Source organism: Triticum dicoccoides, chromosome 2A (genome assembly GCF_002162155.2).
Source record: "Triticum dicoccoides isolate Atlit2015 ecotype Zavitan chromosome 2A, WEW_v2.0, whole genome shotgun sequence".
In the NCBI taxonomy this organism is placed as follows: domain Eukaryota; kingdom Viridiplantae; phylum Streptophyta; class Magnoliopsida; order Poales; family Poaceae; genus Triticum; species Triticum dicoccoides.
In genome coordinates, this window is record NC_041382.1 from 608,623,225 (window position 1) to 608,631,832 (window position 8,608).

The following is an 8,608-nucleotide window of genomic DNA, read 5'->3' on the forward strand; positions in this document are numbered from 1 at the left end:
CTCGGCCGCCCCGCGCGTCACCATAGGTTGGTCACCTCATCACCACTCGGCCGCTCCATGCGTCGCCACGCCGCGGTAGGCGTCTACATCACCCGAACGCCTCGTGTGTCGTCATTCCGGGGCAAGCATCTTCACTCGGCCGCCCTGCGCGTCGCCATCGGTTGGTCACCTCATCACCACTCGGCCGCCCCGCGCATTGCTACGTCTTGAGCTTGCGTTGGTTTTCCCCGAAGAGGAAGGGATGATGCAGCAGAGTAGCGTAAGTATTTCCCTCAGTTTTTGAGGACCAAGGTATCAATCCAGTAGGAGGCCACGCGCAAGTCCCTCGTACCTACACAACACAAAGAGCTCCTCGCAACCAACGCGATTAGGGGTTGTCAATCCCTTCACGGTCACTTACGAGAGTGAGATCTGATAGATAATATTTTTGGTATTTTTGGTATAGAGATGCAAAGTAAAAGTAAAAGCCAAAGTAAAAACAAAGAAAAATAAAAGTGATGGAGATTGATATGATGAGAATAGACCCGGGGGCCATAGGTTTCACTAGTTGGCTTCTCTCGAGAGCATAAGTATTTTATGGTGGGTGAACGAATTACTGTTGAGCAATTGACAGAATTGAGCATAGTTATGAGAATATCTAGGTATGATCATGTATATGGGCATCACGTCCGTGACAAGTAAACCGACTCCTGCCTGCATTTACTACTATTACTCCACTCATCGACCGCTATCCAGCATGCATCTAGAGTATTAAGTTAAAAACAGAGTAACGCCTTAAGCAAGATGACATGATGTAGAGAGATAAATTCATGCAATATGAAATAAACCCCATCTTGTTATCCTCGATGGCAATGATACAATATGTGCCTTGCTGCCCCTTCTGTCACTGGGAAAGGACACCGCAAGATCGAACCCAAAGCTAAGCACTTCTCCCATTGCAAGAACTACCAATATCGTTGGCCAAACAAAACAGATAATTCGAAGAGACTTGCAAAGATAACCAATCATACATAAAAGAATTCAGAGAAGATTCAAATATTATTCATAGATAGACTTGATCATAAACCCACAATTCATCGGTCTCAACAAACACACCGCAAAAAGAAGATTACATCGAATAGATCTCCACAAGAAAGGGGGAGAACATTGTATTGAGATCCAAAAAGAGAGAAGAAGCCATCTAGCTACTAACTATGGACCCGAAGGTCTGAGGTAAACTACTCACACTTCATCAGAGAAGCTATGATGATGTAGAAGCCCATCGTGATAACGGCCTCCTTCCGGCGGAGCTCCGGAACAGGCCCCAACACTAGTAGAAAAAGGGTCAAACGTGAAGCACATTAGTGCCGGTTTGAATTTGAGCCGGCACTAATGTGTCCTTTAGTGCCAGTTCCAACGGCTAGCCGGGCCGCTCTCATTAGTACTGGTTCGTGGCGAACCTTTAGCACCGGTTCGTGCCACGAACCGATACTAATGAGAGTGGTGGCACGATGTTGTCAGTCTGGGGCCCCTCCAGCACCTTTAGTATCGGTTCGTGTCACGAACCGGTACTAAAGGTTGTCCTACATAAACCCTTCGTCCACCCGCCGAGCTCGCTCTGTTCTTCCACTTTCCCCTCCCTCTCTGTTCTTTCCCTCTTCCTCTCGAGCTCATCACACATTTTGCCCAAAATTTGTCAAGATTTGAAGGTCCCCGTCGATTCAAATGATCACAAAGGTTAGCAACTTTGTCATTTCATCTCTCATTGCTAGATTAGCTCTTGCAATGATTTATATAGTGTTTAATTTGTGAGTTTAGTAATTTGGGAGGAATTATATGTGCTAGTATTTGATTTATATGAAATTTGAGGTCAAAAATAACACTTAGTCTGCATATGTAGGTGTGGTTTACTTAGTGCCTTCAAAATCTCTGCCGTAACCACCGTCGATCGCCCGCACCGCCCCGTCGCCGGCACCACCTTGTGGTGAGCCTCTTGTTCATGAAATTTTATATAAAAATTGATGTTTGTGTGATTTGGATATATAGTTACTCGTATAATTATCTTACCCGTACGTTGTTTGTTATACATAGTGCCATGGTTTTGATATCCGTCCCCGTCGGCCCTCGCCCTTGTTATGATTCGGATGTGGTATATATATTCTCTTTTAAAACTAGTTGCACTTCGTGTTTATGACAAATTATGCCCATCAAGTTGACATAGATATTTTTTCTAGGAGGTATGTGAACCGGAAATTCCAACCGACCCTATTGTCGAGAGGTTAAATTTAGTTGAAAGAGAAAATGAGTACTTGAAAGAAAAATTGAAAAGAATTGAGGGGGAGAAGATGGAATTGGAGTTGCATGTTGCCGATGTCGTCGATGATCACAAGATCAAGATGGAGAAAATGCGCTTGAAGATTAGAAAGATTAGAAAATATGCCATAGATAGTGAGGTTTGGTATCATTATGCTGTTGGATCAATTGTTACCTTAGTTGCGATCTTGATCACATTTGTTGTTGCATTTAAATGATTTAGCTAGAGAGTTATTTGTTTGTTGCATTTAAGTGTTGTATGAACTTTATGTATGAACTTGTATTAAGTTGGTGTTTTTGGTGCTGTGTATTGAAGATGAGCCGACAATGGATGCACGATGACCGATGCTCTCCCGAGTTCACTAATGGCGTGCAAACTTTTCTGCTTGCGGCTGAGGCAAACAAGCGGGCGGATGGTTTTATGCCTTGTCCATGTGCTGTCTGTAAGAATGGTCAAAATTACTCTAAGTCAAGAATCATTCACGTCCAAATGTTTAAGTCCGATTTCGTGCCCCACTATATTGTTTGGACCAAGCACGGAGAAAGAGGGGTTATGATGGAAGACAATGAAGAAGAAGAGGACGACGACAGCTATCCTGGCCATGGGTTCCCTGAATACGATGATACAACAATGGGGGAAGAAGCTGAGCCGGTAATGCGGGAAGAAGCTGAGCCGGCAATGTGGGAAGAAGCTGAAGAAGAGGCATCAAATGAGCCCGTTGATGATCTAGGTCGGGCCATTGCCGATGCAAAGAGAAACTGCGCAAGTGATTTGGAGAAGAAGAAGTTGCAGCGCATGTTAGAGGATCACAAAAAAATGTTGTACCCGAATTGCGTATGTGACAAGAAAAAGCTGGGCACCACACTGGAATTGCTGCAATGGAAGGCAGAGAATGGTGTGTCTGACAAGGGATTTGGAAAGTTGCTGGTAATGATAAAGGATATGCTTCCAAAGGACAACGAATTGCCCGAGAGTACGTACGAAGCAAAGAAGGTTGTCTGCCCTCTAGGGTTAGAGGTGCAGAAGATACATGCATGCCCTAATGATTGCATCCTCTACCGCGGTGAGTACGAGGATTTGAACGCTTGCCCGGTATGCGGTGCATTGCGCTATAAGATCAGCCGTGATGACCCTGGTGATGTCGAGGGCGAGCGCCCCAGGAAGAAGATTCCTGCCAAGGTGATGTGGTATGCTCCTATAATACCACGGTTGAAACGTTTGTTCCAAAACAAAGAGCATGCCAAGGCGATGCGATGGCAGAGAGAAGACCGTAAGAAAGAGGAAAGTTGAGAGTACCCGCTGACGGGTCGCAGTGGAGAAAAATCGAAAGAAAGTATGGGAAGGAGTTTGCAGATGACGCAAGGAGTGTATGGTTTGGTCTAAGCGCAGATGGCATTAATCCTTTTGGGGAGCAGAGAAGCAACCATAGCACCTGGCCTGTGACTCTATGTTTGTATAACCTTCATCCTTGGTTGTGCATGAAGCGGAAGTTCATTATGATGCCAGTGCTCATCCAAGGCCCTAAGCAACCCGGCAACGACACTGATCTGTACCTAAGGCCATTAGTTGAAGAACTCTTACAACTGTGGAATGGAACAGGTGTACGTGCATGGGATGAGCACATGGGGGAAGAATTTGACCTAAAGGCGTTGCTGTTCGTGACCATCAATGATTGGCCTGCTCTCAGTAACCTTTCAGGACAGACAAACAAGGGATACCGCGCATGCATGCACTATTTGGACGATACCGACAGTATTTATTTGGCTATTTGTAAGAAGAATGTGTACCTGGGACATCGTCGATTTCTTCCGAGCAGGCATCCCGTAAGAAAGAAAGGCAAGCATTTCAATGGTGAGGTGGATCACCGGACGAAGCCTCGCCACCGTACTGGTGCTGATGTACATGATATGGTCAAGGATTTGAAGGTGGTCTTTGGAAAGGGTCCTGGTGGACAACCTATTCTGAATGACGCTGAAGGATGCGCACCCATGTGGAAGAAGAAATCTATATTTTGGGACCTGCCCTATTGGGAAGACCTAGAGGTCCGCTCCGCAATCGACGTGATGCACGTGACGAAGAATCTTTGTGTGACCCTGCTTGGCTTCTTGGGCGTGTATGGGAAGACAAAAGATACACCTGAGGCACGGGAGGACCAACAACGTATGCACGGAAAAGACGGCATACATCAGGGTCATGCAAGCTATGCTCTTACCAAAGAAGAGAAGGAAATCTTCTTTGAATGCCTGCTCAGTATTAAGGTACCGTCTGGCTTCTCATCGAATATAAAGGGAATAATAAACATGGCAGAGAAAAAGTTCCAGAACCTAAAGTCTCATGACAGCCACGTGATTATGACGCAACTGCTTCCGGTTGCATTGAGGGGGCTTCTACCGGAAAACGTTCGATTAGCCATTGTGAAGCTATGTGCATTTCTCAATGCAATCTCTCAGAAGGTAATCGATCCAGAAATCATAGCAAGGTTAAGAGAATGATTTGGTGCAATGTCTTGTCAGTTTCGAGTTGGTGTTCCCACCATCCTTCTTCAAAATCATGACACACGTCCTAGTTCATCTATGCGAAGAGATTAACGTTTTGGGTCCTGTATTTCTACACAATATGTTCCCCTTTGAGAGGTTCATGGGAGTCTTAAAGAAACATGTTCATAACCGTGCTAGGCCAGAAGGAAGCATCTCCAAGGGCCATGAAAATGAGGAGGTCATTGAGTTTTGTATTGACTTTATTCCTGACCTTAAGACGATTGGTGTTCCTGAATCGCGGCATAAGGGCAGACTGGATGGAAAAGGCACGCTAGGAGGGGAACAAATAATATGTATGGACGAACATTCTCTCACTGAAGCACACTACACAGTTCTACAGAACTCCGCCTTGGTGGCTCCGTATATGGATGAACACAAGAATTTGCTACGCCCCAAACACCCAGAGCGGTCTGATGACTGGATTACACGTGAACAAACCAGGAGTTTCGCCAGCTGGTTGCAGACATGTACCATGCATGACGCCTCTATTGAAGATGACCTGTACTTGCTGTTTCAGTTATCATCTTCGAATATAATGACTTTCAAAGGGTACGAGATAAATGGTAATACATTTTACATGATCGCCCAAGATAAGAAGAGCACCAACCAAAACAGTGGTGTCCGCTTTGATGCAGAAACCAATACGGGAAAGGAAACATATTATGGTTATATACAGGACATATGGGAACTTGACTATCGACGTGGTTTGAAGGACCCTTTGTTTTGGTGCCAATGGGTCAATATGACACGAGGCGGGGTAACAGAAGACCCGCAGTACGGAATGACAACAGTGGATCTCAACAATCTTGCATATGCAGACGAACCATTTGTCCTAGCCAATGATGTGGCACAGGTTTTCTATGTGAAGGACATGTCTACCAAGCCGAGAAAAAGAAAAGATAAGGAAGCGAATGCATCGTATGATGAGCCAAAGCGGCACATAGTTCTTTTTGGGAAGAGAAACATCGTGGGAGTGGATGACAAGACAGACATGTTAGAAGATTATGAAAAGTTTGATGAAATTGCTCCATTCACAGTGAATATTGACCCAAGCATCCCGTTAAATGATGAAGATTTTCCATGGTTACAGCGCAAAGGGACACACGCGAAGAAAAAAGTTTCACACCCAAAGATCTGGGATGTGATCGGCTTCACTACCATCACTTTCTTCTATGTTTCACACCCAGGAGGGAATCTGTGTAATAGTTAGGGTAGTTATGTGTTTTGGCATTTGAAACGCGAAGAAATTTTATGTGCAAACAAATTCTTTCATGCCTTTACTGATTTTTAAAGTTAAGTTATTCACAAACTAGTGATTCACACTAATTTCAAATAATTCAAAATTTAAACTATTCAAATTTGAAAACTACGGGCACTAACAGAAAGTTTGTAATTTTTTGTACCTAAAGCAAAAATATTCACAAAGAAACTCTAAATACACAAAAACAACTCAAAAATAAATAAAGCAAAAAAATAAATAAATAAAAGCCAGCCTACTAGGCCAGAGCGGCCTGGATACGACTAGAAACCCAACCTGTTGTTGGGCCAGGACACAGGCCCGCAAAGGCCCAGTAGGTCAACAGGGCAGCACAGAACATGTAGGCCCAGTAGGCCTGCTTTGGAGAGGAGCTCGAGAGAGCTACCGCACGGGGGGTTATAAACCAGTGCGGACGCTCCTCGACTAGCGAGGTGGGACTAAACTTGCCGCACCGCACCTGCGCCAGCGCACCCCCTTTAGTACTGGTTCGTGGCACCAACTCGTACTAAAGGGGGGGCCTTTAGTACCGGTTGGAGCCACGAACCGGTACTAAAGGGGGTGCGGTTCCCGCCGCTTGGCCTGGCCAAAACAAGCCTTTAGTACCGGTTGGTGGCTCCAACCGGTACTAAAAGTCCATCCTATATAACTAAACACTTCAAAAATTTCAGTTTCTCATCTACTTCTTCTCCTCTGCCCCGTCGCCCGCCGCGCGCCCCCGTCTCCATATCCCCTCTCGTCGCTGCCCCCGTCGCCGCCTCGTCCCCGTCATCGCTGCCCCGTCGTCCCCGTCAACGTCGTCGCCGCCCCGTCATCCTCGTCCCCGTTGTCACCGCCGCCCCGTCCTGGCCCGTCCCGCGTCGTCCCCGTCCCCGTCGTCGCCGCCCCGTCCCCGTCGTCGTCGCCCCGTCCCCGTCCCCTTCGTCGCCGCCCCGTCCCTGTCCCCGTCGTCGCCGTCCCCGTCGCGCGCCGCCCCCCGTCGCCTCTCGCCTCGCCGGTGAGCACACACACAAACACACACACACACACATACATTTTTAGTTTTTTAGTTATAGAAATAGTTATAAAAAAGTTAGAATTTTTTTCTTTTTTTAGTTATAGAAATAGTTAGTTATATAGCATATTGTTAGAAATGTTATAGAATTGTTAGAATTGTTAGAAATTTTTCTGTTTTTTAGTTATAGATGTAGTTATAAAAAAGTTAGAATTGACAGAAATTGTTCTGCTTTTTAGTTATAGAAATAGTTATAAAAAAGTTAGAAATTTTTCTTTTTTTAGTTATAGAAATATTAGAAATGTTATACAAATGTTAGTTATATATATAGAAATGTTATAATTTTTTTCTGTTTTTAGTTATAGAAATATTAGAAATGTTATAGAAATGTTAGTTATATATCATTGTTAGAAATGTTATAGAAATGTTAGAAATTTTAGTTATCAAAATCCAATCATTATAAAAATGTTACTTTTTGCGGGCATATAGCTAGTATTTGTTCTCGACGATGCCCGGCCGGCATCCTCGCCGTCGACCCGTCCACGACGACGTCCGACTGACCCATGTCCAGGACTGGGCTCCGCCGGGCTGGCATTGGGAGGTGCTGCCTGGAGGGGCGCGCCGCTTGATGAGGAACCCGGCCCCGGGTCCCGTCGTCGACCCTGATCTCGTTTGGTGGCGTTCGCGTGGGCCAGTTTTGGTGCGGAGGGAGCCGGCCCCGCCGGAGGTGGTACGTCGCCGTGTCAGGGAGGAGGACGAGCACGTCCATCGCTACATGGTTGCGTTAGAGGGCGGAAGGTTCTCCAATACCTGGCAGTTTCTTTAGGGACCTCACTTCCGCTATGATCCTATGAGGGTTCCTTCTCTTTGGGTGTCCGCCGCCCGCACCGCAGGAACCACGAGTGTCCTAGATTCTTCTATAGTATTCGATCTTTATTAGCTACCTAGCCAGTGATGTATTCGATATATAATATTCGAGACGATGTATTCAAGATTATATATTATTCGAGACGATGTATTCGAGATTATATCTATTATTCGAGACCATGTATTAGAGATTATATCTATTATTCAAGACGATGTAATTTGAATACTAAATTGTTTAATATTTCTTTTGGAGTAGTTAAATAAAAGCTATGGCGGACAATACCGGCAGAGAGGGAGAAGAGACCCTGTTCGATATCATACGCCATCCTCGCGGGCCAGATGATGATCAGAATGAAGAAGATTATGACGACTCCGAATTTCTAAACAACACCGGGGAGGGTGATTTGATATTCGATCGTGACGACCGAATTGATGAAGTCATGAACTATGACTATGATGATGATGAAGAAAATGTTGATCTTGAAACAACAATGACCGGCGAGGTATATATATTTATATAAGCATGCATCTGGTGATCATCACATGTTTTAAATGACTTGAAGATATATTAACGAATCGATCTTTCTTCTTTCAGCCATCCGGATCGAGGAAATCTTCAGGCAACAGGACGAAACGAGGCCCGAACAAAAAGTTGAAGGAGG